Source organism: Enhydra lutris, unplaced genomic scaffold (genome assembly GCF_002288905.1).
Source record: "Enhydra lutris kenyoni isolate GAN:26980312 unplaced genomic scaffold, ASM228890v2 scaffoldscaffold2, whole genome shotgun sequence".
In the NCBI taxonomy this organism is placed as follows: Eukaryota; Metazoa; Chordata; class Mammalia; order Carnivora; family Mustelidae; genus Enhydra; species Enhydra lutris.
In genome coordinates this window covers 53,581,236-53,591,091 of record NW_019154086.1, presented here as the reverse complement: position 1 = coordinate 53,591,091, position 9,856 = coordinate 53,581,236, and the positions used below count along the sequence as shown (strand labels likewise).

Genomic DNA, 9,856 nt, shown 5'->3' with positions numbered 1-9,856 from the left:
CTTTCAAATTATAACACATGTACAGCCATTAACACATAAACACAATTTAATTTATTACATACAACCGATTTAATATTTAATGAGAACCTGCTATGAGCAAAGGACTCTGCTAGGATCTAAGCTCTAGAAAATAGCTACAAAGATAAATAAGAAGCCATAAACCTAGTATTTAGAATCTGGAAGAAAATAAACCCACATAACTAAAATACAAAACAAAATAAGGCAAATACCATAAAAGGTTGCCAACAGAAATCTGTAGGTTTAGTGGCTTGAGGAATATCATTAGATGATGGACACTGAAGAAAGTTACATGAAGAAGGCAGTGTTTGAGATGGACTTTGGAATATGGGGAAAATTCCAACAGTTAGAATTTGGAGAGAGAGGTTTTAGGCCAAGGGACACAGAATAAAAGCATGAGGATAGGAAAGCACAAGGTGTATTTGGGGTTGATTTGATTACTTCTAGAATACTCAAAGGATAGCAGCAGAAGTTTCAGATCTCTGTGGGTGGCACATCCAGTGGAAATATCCAGTGGCAGCTGGAAACCCATCTTCATGGTGCTAGAATCGACAGATTAGAACTACATACTCAAATCTTCCAGGAGGTGGTATGAATGTCTAGTTGTAGCTGTATGGGCCCCATGAAATTGCCTTCAGACTTCAAGAATGCAGTCAGGGAAGAAAGAAGGGCAAACTTACATTTTGTGGGTACATGAAGGAAGAATGGATAAAGGAGCAAGAAGGATCATTCATGTGAACAGGAGAATTATGAAAACAGATTTAGTGGATCCCAAAGGTGAAGAATGTTCTAGAGAAGAGGAGACAGATGGACAAAACATCCAAATCGGAAACAGTAAAGCTAGCACTGCTGAGAAAGAGGTATATTTAAGAGCTGGAGTCTTCATCAATGTACCCATCCTTCAAAGGACCACCTCTTATTACTTTATACTTTTCCCCCAAACTCATACCTGTAATCAACCACACACGTAAACAAACATTTCCCTTTTCTGGAAAAAAAAGTTATGGTATTATTAACTCAAACTATATCTGGAAGTTTTATGGGTGAAGTCCGAATTTTTTTGCTCAAGTTTTGTTTAAAAGGTGACTGAGTTTTTGATGTGTGGGTAAATTGTTTCTTGGTGGGAGTGCAAATTTATTCATATTTTATTCAACAAATACTTTTGAAGCCTGTTTTGTTTGCCAGGCATTGTGCTAAGTGCTGGCATCAGAAGAATTTCCATAAATGCATAGATGGTTTTTACCTGTGAGCTTTGCTTCCTATGAGTGGTCAAATGGGACAAAATTGATGCCTTTGTGATGATCAGTTTCAGTTCCAGCCCACTAAGAGTTTTTATGTTCATGTCATTAAGTGCATATTTATGGTACTTTTTTTGTTCCAAGATGCTTTTTAAAATTTTTGAGTAACTTTTGGTATTAGCAAAAGGTGCTATAGAAAAACAAAGCCACTCCAGGCCAACACAGGAATTGGTTCTCTTGCTTTACCATGATGATAAGTCTAGTATAGTGGTCAAGCAGGAATATTTTTCTTTTCTTTAAAGATTTTATTTATTTATTTGTCAGAGAGAGAGGGAGAAAGAGAGCGAGCATGAACATGAATGGGGGAAGGGACAGAGAGAGAAGCAGGCTCTACTCTGAGCAAAGAGCCCGATGTGGGACTCGATCTGTGGGCCTCGATCCCAGGGCCCTGGGATCATGACCTGAGCCAAGGCAGATGCTTAACCGACTGAGCCACTGAGGTGTTCCAAGCAGGAATATTTTTCAAGTATTTAAAACAACTATGGAAATCTTGTTCTTGATTGTATCCCCTAATGTATAAAGGCAAAAAAAAAAAAAAAATCAGCTTTACAAAGAAAATTGAAAAATAACTCCATATAATGTTCCAACTGTTAGGTCAAAAGGGAATAAGGAAGGCTTGGGGAGAGTAATCTATGAAAGCTACCCCTGGAACTTATTTATTAGCTTATCTGCATATATTTTGCTTATGTATATATTTTTCTAATACTACCTTGGGATATTGCTTTAAACTTTTTCTTACATGCAAAATTTTTTCCTACAAAATAGGAATCTTTTATAGGAATTTTGTAGGAATTTTTTCCTACAAAATAGGAATCTTGCTGTATACATTGTTTTGTAACCTGCATTCTTTTAAGACATATATTTTTAAGTCCTGCATAGTATTCCTTCCTACAAATACATCAACATATATTTAAGCAATTCCTTAATTTTGGACATTTTGGTTACATTCCAATTTTTATCATTTTCAATAATGTTTTGTTGATTACCATTGTGCATAGCATTTGCAATGCTACTATTTATAGGAAAGAAATTTTTGGAAGCTTTAAATCTTAATACAACAGGCAAAGAAAGCAAGGAACTTGCTTAATACATCTGCCATAAGTGAAGAAAGAAAAGTCAAATGCTTCCAGGAGCCAGGGTGATAGAGTAAACGAGTGAAGTGAGTCTGGCATAAAATATGGGGTGATAGGGACTTTGTCTAACTGGAAAGGCCATGGCTTGTCCACAGGGAGCAGCCCCCGCCCGGGTCCAGATACTGGTGTTATGAAAGAATGCAGATCTAATATTGTCAGATCTCCAAATTATTAGGAGAAGTTGAAAAAAGCTTGATTTTTTGGTAAGATCTATTGATCTTTAAAAGTTTGGCTCAAACTCTCAAATTATTCTAAGATACTTGGTTCCCCTCCCAACCCTGACCCCCAGTCTATGGGGCAAGCTAGACACAGCTCACTGGCCACTGGTTTATAACCTTCAAATTAAAGAAAGGGAAACATGGTGTTTGGAAAACCTTTCTATATAGGGAGTATATAGGGAATTAAGCAAATAAAGTTTTGCTTCAAGTTTTTCCAGTAATAAGGAATGCGATGTGGGGAAACTGAACCTCGATACACAAATCTTGGAAGAGGGGTAAATATTCCTTCCCATTAACTAGAAGCTTCTAAAATGTTTCAAACTTCTCAAGGAAACATGCTTTAATTACACAAAACTTTAACCCAGTGCTCTGTATTATGACATCTAATGCTAATTTCCCTTCATTTTCCATCTGAACAAACATTTCCCATTAACATCCACCTGCACTACTTCCTTTCGTAAAGAGGAGGTGGTATTTGGCTATGCTCTGGTTCTGATTCATGAGAAATCAGCCCAAGCCCAACATTTCTGTTCTTAACAGATTTTGGTTTTTAAATCTGTAGAACACAATGTTTCCCTGGGCTGAGTTCTAGCATGCCAAATTTTGGCTGGCCACAGACTTTGACATCTGAGTGAAAAATCTTTCAACAATGGCATTTAAACTGAAGAATCAACAGACCTTTAATTATAACACTGCCTGTAATCCCCCCTCCCACTTTTATCATGATGTTCAAATTGCCTCAACTCACTAACTGCACGGACAGCATGTTATTCATTTGCCATTGAAAATATCATAATTTGGAAACTCTGTGACTTGAGATTGTGTATTAATTTTTGAAAAATCAGTATGACTTTATTCACCATAAATTAAAGAGGCATATAGAACGCAAGTCAAAATTACTGATTCATTAGAAATAAGAAACAAAAACCACTCAGCATACAATTTCTCAGCTTATCTAAAATGTTCAAGATTTATTTAGATAAGAGTAATATTTCTACTTGGAAATTAGGCATTAAATATATTGAAATACACTTTCTTCTTCGTGAGAAGTGCCTCCATATTTCTCCATAAAATGTTAAGTGACCATTTTTTATGGCTTTTTTATGACACAGTCTCAGATCATCCTATGTTTCCCTTATACACAAAAGATACTTCTATACTTCTAAAGTACATCAGGAATCCTTTGAAAACTTTCTTTTTAGAAGTCGATGTTGCAAAGTACTTCATTTATATTCAACCTATCTGAATATATTTATTGGACAAATTAAGATTAATAATGTAAATGTGGAAAATGTTTATTTCCATTGTTAAACACTAATAAGTTAAATTTTTGTTTGTTTTTAAATATAGAGCCTGGTTATATGGAACGTGGGCATAATTTCAGTCCCTTTTCACCTTGAAGAGGAACCTGGCTCTAGATTTCCAGGAAGTGTATTTATTTAGACCAAAAAACATGCCAAGCTTTTATACATAATTTCTAATCTTCATAATATGTCTGCAACATGGATATATTAATCTTGGTCAAATTATTTGACTTATCAGAGTCTCAGTTTCTTTATCAGTAACAGATTAATGATAGGGTGTCGGGAATCTATTTTGTCCACCACTTAATGGTGGAGTTTGGAGGCAAGCAACCCCAGATCTGACTTCAGAGTCTCTGATTTGGGGGAAGAAAAATGTCTTTTGGGGGAAGAAAAATGTCTCCCTGAAATACAGATGTTTTTCTTTGTGTAATCGACCTTGCTTTCTTAATACAAAGGACTATCAGGGAGGTCACAGTCTTAATTATGTTTAGCACTACCTTGTGATTCTGAAATTCATCTCCATCCAGAGTATGAAATTCATAGTCTAAGAAAAGATACAGAAGCTGTAAGTCTGTGATTTCCTGGACAGACCTAGTTTCAAATACTGCCTTTATTATATCTACAAATATGCTTATATTTATAAAATTAGGTCCTGTCTATGTTCAGAAAATAAGGTCTCTCATCATCTACTTTGTATGTAAAGCCAAAAAGTGCCAGGCAGCTGGTTCTGACCAGTATAGAACACTAAAGAACTGAATCCTCCAAGGTAGAACCAGTAGAGGGAATCCAAATCAAAGTTGTTGAGGGGAGCAGAGATGGTAAATCATATTAATAGTTGTAACCACATGAACTGGACACTTAACAAAATGTTGCGGATTCTATGTATCACATCTAATCTTCACAATATACCCATTTCACGTATGAGAAAACAGAGGCTTAGAAATGATAATTAACTTGCTTATATTCATGTGCCTGGTGAGGAGCATCTGTCTCCAGTGTTTAAGCTTCAGTTATTTTACTAAACTATCTCCCAAAGCAGGAGAACAAGATCTAACAAGGTAAATTTAAAGAACAGTTATGAGATTATAAATAGGAGATGGAGCACGACTCAGAATTCAGAGTGGGGACAGAGTAGGAATGAAGGCGAGGAGTCTAGCATGGTGGAGGTCTGAAGCCTTCTGCTGTAGGGCAGGTCATGAGGGCAGATACAGGGGGGATCTCACGTGACATTAAAAGTACAGCAACATGCAGAGGAGAGAGAGAATATAGAGAGACTAGGTGGGGGGGTGGTAGATAAGATAAATTGGGATGCTTGGCTGACTGCCTATGTTTTTCTCTTTTACAAATGTAAGTAGAGCTTCGTGTGTTGGGGGACAGAAGGCAAAGAGGATGTATCTGAGAGACAGAGTCAGAAACATCTCTTTTCACATGTCATTAACTGGAGGGGGGAAGAAACCCGGCTGTCTAACGAGCTTCTTTTTTAAAATACAGATTTCTCCAAGAGGGTCAAACGTCATTCACACCTTGGAGTAAACTACTTTAATGAGGTTACTAGACCCCCTGAGTATAATTAAAGTGGCAAAGCCACAGTTTGGGGCAAGGAAACGGATAAGGATAACCAGAGCTGAAGCATGGAAGAAGGGTCTGGACAGTGATACAAATGAGAAGGATTTCCCGAGGGGAGAGGGAGGGCACCAAATATAATTCTGCACAAATACTGTTAAGATCTATGTCACTGTCATTATCATTACTTCTACTCTGTACTCATGTTTAGAATTTTGGTAGCAGCCCGTGCGAAATCCAAATCACAACTGGTTGTTTTTTTCTGATGTAAATACTGAGCAGAATGCCCTACTTATAGCTGTTCCTCAATAAATAATTGTTGAGCAAATGGGATGTCACACTTAGTTTGGAAGCTGGAAACTCTCAGATTCCCAAATTCCAACCTGTTTCCCAGTCTAGCTTAATCCAGTCCAACCTGTCAGGCGCAGCCAACTGTTTGCTCCAAGGGAGGAAGGGAGAAAGAACATATAAAGTGGAGAAAGAATTGATACCTCAGCGCTCTCCTTCTTCCCGCCTCCATGGCCTAGTACAGCGTGCTCTAGATTTTGTGAGGACTTCAGAATGGAACTCCTATGAATGCTGAGGCAATGCTGTAATAATGGGGTTACGAAAAATTACATTGTGAGGTGTATGATGAAAACCAAACAAAGGGATACGTTAAGGACAAGCTCATTAATGAGACAGCTCATTGGCCCCCGCTAGAACCTCATTAAGCTCCTCTATCCTCTTTCAGACCTGTTCTGGGCCGGTGCTGTGGTGTGCCTGTTTGAGTCCCCCCTAGATTCACACGATGGAATCCTGATCCACAGTGTGATGGTGTTAGGAAGTGAGGCCTCTGGCAGGGGCTCATAACGGCAGAGCTCTCCTGAATGGGATTCGTGTTCTTATCCAAGAGGCCACACAGCTCCTTCTGCCACGCGAGGATAAAAACAGAAGTCTTCCGCCCGGAAGAGGACCATCACCAGCCCTTGTGCCACCCTGATCTCAGACCTGCACCCTCCACGACTTGTGGGAGATGAATTTCTGTTTTTTTCCTAAGCCACCCAATCTGTGGTATTTTGTTACAGCAGCCTGGACGGCTAAGACAGTCTGCATGGGTACCGCAGAAATGTTTCTCTATACAATCTGACAGGTACAATCCGAAGCAGCACAAGGACCACACGCTTCAACAAGCAGAGCCGGAGCATTAACACCAGCTCTGGAGCAACCGCAGCCTTGAATTCTGGGTACTTGGATGATCCCCGGATGTGACCCGGGAAGAGCACGCTGCGCCTGCGCGTCGCCGGATCCTCCTCGGTTTTCTTCCCCTTCCGTCTTCCCCGTACACGCAGTTTTCACGTTTCAAAACGTCATAGGCGGCTTCTGAATAGAGTGCTTTTCAAATACACTTTATATTTTACTCCTAACTAAAGGGGAGAGGGGGAGTATTTTATTATAGATGAACTGAATTTGACAGTAAATCTGTTATTTTGGATTATTTGTGAGTTGTGGCTAAAGAAGCACATTCGGTCTAAATATTGAGAATACTTGAGAATGTAAGAGCTGAGAAGCCGAGCCCAGTGGTTACCAACCCAGGCTGCATGTTACAATCATTGAGGAAGGTTTAAAAAATAAGATCCGGAGCCTTGGCTCCCTCCCCTCTCTTCTCCAAATGATTCTGATATAATGTCAGTTTTGGTGGCCTAGCGCCAGTTATGGGGACTGAGGATCTTCATTTAACTGACGAGGGATCTGAGACCCAGAGAGGAACAGTGACTTCTCTAAGGTCACACAGGAGTATATTATGTATGAAGATAAAAGACTGCGGCTAATGTGAAATTGACCCCATTGCTATACTGCAAATTACTTCATTACTTTAGAATATGTTTTGTATGTCTGGATGTATAATGCAATAATTCCTTCATCTGCAAGCCACTTATGTGGCATTCCAAATCTGGTTAAGAAGAGGAAGGATGTGAAAAGACCCGAAAACAGCCCAAAGTGGCATAAGGGAAATCACACAGAAATCCCTCAAGTTTCTCTGATGGGCTCTGCCTCTTGCCTCTTTGTCCTCTTTGTCTTTGAGACAGAGATAGCTGAACATCTCCATCTCCAAGCCTGACTTTCTGCTGCCCTGTAGTCTCGTGTCTCCAAAAGCCCAGAGGACCTCTCATGGATCCCCAGTCAGTATCTTCACTCAGTGTGTTCAAAATTAAACTCGCATCTTCCTCTCCCATACCTGCTCCTGCTCCACAGACCTCTGCTTCTGTTTATGGTCCCATGCTGGCTCCAAATCATAGCCATGTCTTCAGTGCTTTCCTCCCTCATGTCCCCCAAACATGATGGATTAATCCTCTTTCTGCCATGTCTCATAAATCAGCTCACCAGCTCTGTTTGCTCCCTCTGCCTCTGCCCTAGTTAGGGCCCTCACTGCCTCTTCCTGGACTGCTGATTGTCTCCTACCTGACCTGTGTCCTCTGGTCACTCCCCACTCAGATCTACTTTATTCACTCTTGCCAGATTAATCTTTCTGAGGCACAGCTCTGATTATGTTACTCTAAAAACTTTCAATAGCTCCCCATTGTCTACTGAATAAAGTCCAAATTCCTTGGCCAGCTAATCAAGCCCTCTCACTTACTGGTCTCATCTGCTTTCACCACTTTATTTCCCACTACTCGCCTCTGCACACGACATGGTCTAGTTAAACTCAACTACTTCTCTGCAGAATCTTTCCCCTCTGATTCTTCCAGGCATTGCTCATGGTTTCAGAAATGTTCTTTTTTCCCCATCTTTGTGTGCTCAAGTCCTCCTTGCCTTTCGAGACCCAAATCCAGTATCAGCTCTTCTGGTAAATCCCCCAGGTAGCCCTTCTCTGAATTCCAGGAACACTTTATCTGTACTACTTTCATAGAGCCTGGCACCTTCTACTATGGATGCTAGCAAAGTAGGCCCATGTCTCAGCTCTGCTGCTAGATTAAAGCTTGCTGAGGGAAGGATTGGTGTCTTGTTTATCTGTGTGTCCTTTCCATTGCTGAAAACATAGTGCACTGCTCAGAAATATTTGTCCAGTGAAGGAGTGAATGCAAGGGCTTTATATGCAATCTAAACAAGGTTGGTTGGTTGTTTCCCTGGTCCAAACCAGATTACAAGTAGTGCATTCGAGAAGGAATGAAGATCTTAGAGGCTTGCACAACAAGAACTAACTTGATAGCTAAAGAAGATAAATAAAAACTATAAAAAGAAGAGATGAGGACTAAAAATATTATAGTAGTCTGAGGGTAAATAAACACAGAAGAAAAGAATCTTATAGACTAACGACCAGTGGTTAATGCCATGTGGAACTGCTTTGAAACCACAAAATAATATTCAAATATACAGTGTTATTTTTATACTTAGCACCAGTAGACACACAAAGCAGTTGTTTAGACACACAAAACAGTCGATGACCCTAAAGATAGATAAATAAAATAAATAAATTAAAAAAATGATGACCCTGAGTCGTTAAAAAATGTTTGAGTTATGGTAAGCATATGATCAGAAAGCTGGATATGCACATAAATTTAAGACACTATATATCAAAACTTAATAAAGTAAAAAACATCTTTTGGTAATTAAGAGGAGATAAACTTCTACTTATCGGTTATACGGAATATTCTGTTACATCAGCTGATTTCCAAAGTGAAGTCAGATAAATATCTCTCTCTTTACACACAAGTACACCTATATTCTCCTAAATATTGGAGAAATAATTTTGGTATCATTAAAAATGAAATAGGCCCCGATATATAATTTCAGAAATGTCAGAAAGTAGTAAGACAAAACAATTAAAAAAAAGTCAGATTTCTAAGATCCACAATCTATTATTTAAAATAAGTGGTTTTGATTATACAATATGTAAATTATGTACATCACCTTTTAATTAAAATGTAACGTAAAAAGTCCAGGTTATTATAAGCTTTTTATCAACATTTTAATGGCTCAAAAAATTCTACCTAGTGGATATGTCATAATACATTTAACCAGCCCCCTAGAATTGAATATATAGTTTATTTCCAGTTTTATAATATAGATATATCTAGCAAGATTTGCTGTGTTCTGATAAATTGTGGAAGCTGAGTGAGGGTCTCAACGAGGGTTCACTATGATATTCTTCCTACTTGGGTAAATGTTTGAAATGTTTACAATAAAAAGGTAAAAAAATACTTATCTCTGATAAGCGTCTTGTTTATAATGGTTTCTGTTTATTTGTAATTATTTTCTTAGAGTTTAGTACTAGCAGGCTGGTTCAAAGTCTGACTCTGCTATGAAACCGGGTGTCAGGCAGCAAATGCCTTCTCAGCTTC

At 38.7% G+C, this 9,856-nt stretch overlaps 1 long non-coding RNA gene across 1 annotated transcript in view; it reads left to right on the top strand.

Annotated features, from left to right (window-relative positions):
- Positions 1 to 9,615, top strand: part of LOC111150989 — a 23,318-nt gene extending 13,703 nt beyond the window's left edge. Inside the window, exon 3 of the long non-coding RNA XR_002640829.1 lies at positions 6,268 to 9,615. This is a non-coding gene — a long non-coding RNA (uncharacterized LOC111150989). The remainder of the gene's footprint in view (positions 1 to 6,267) is intronic.
- Positions 9,616 to 9,856: the final 241 nt, after the last annotated feature.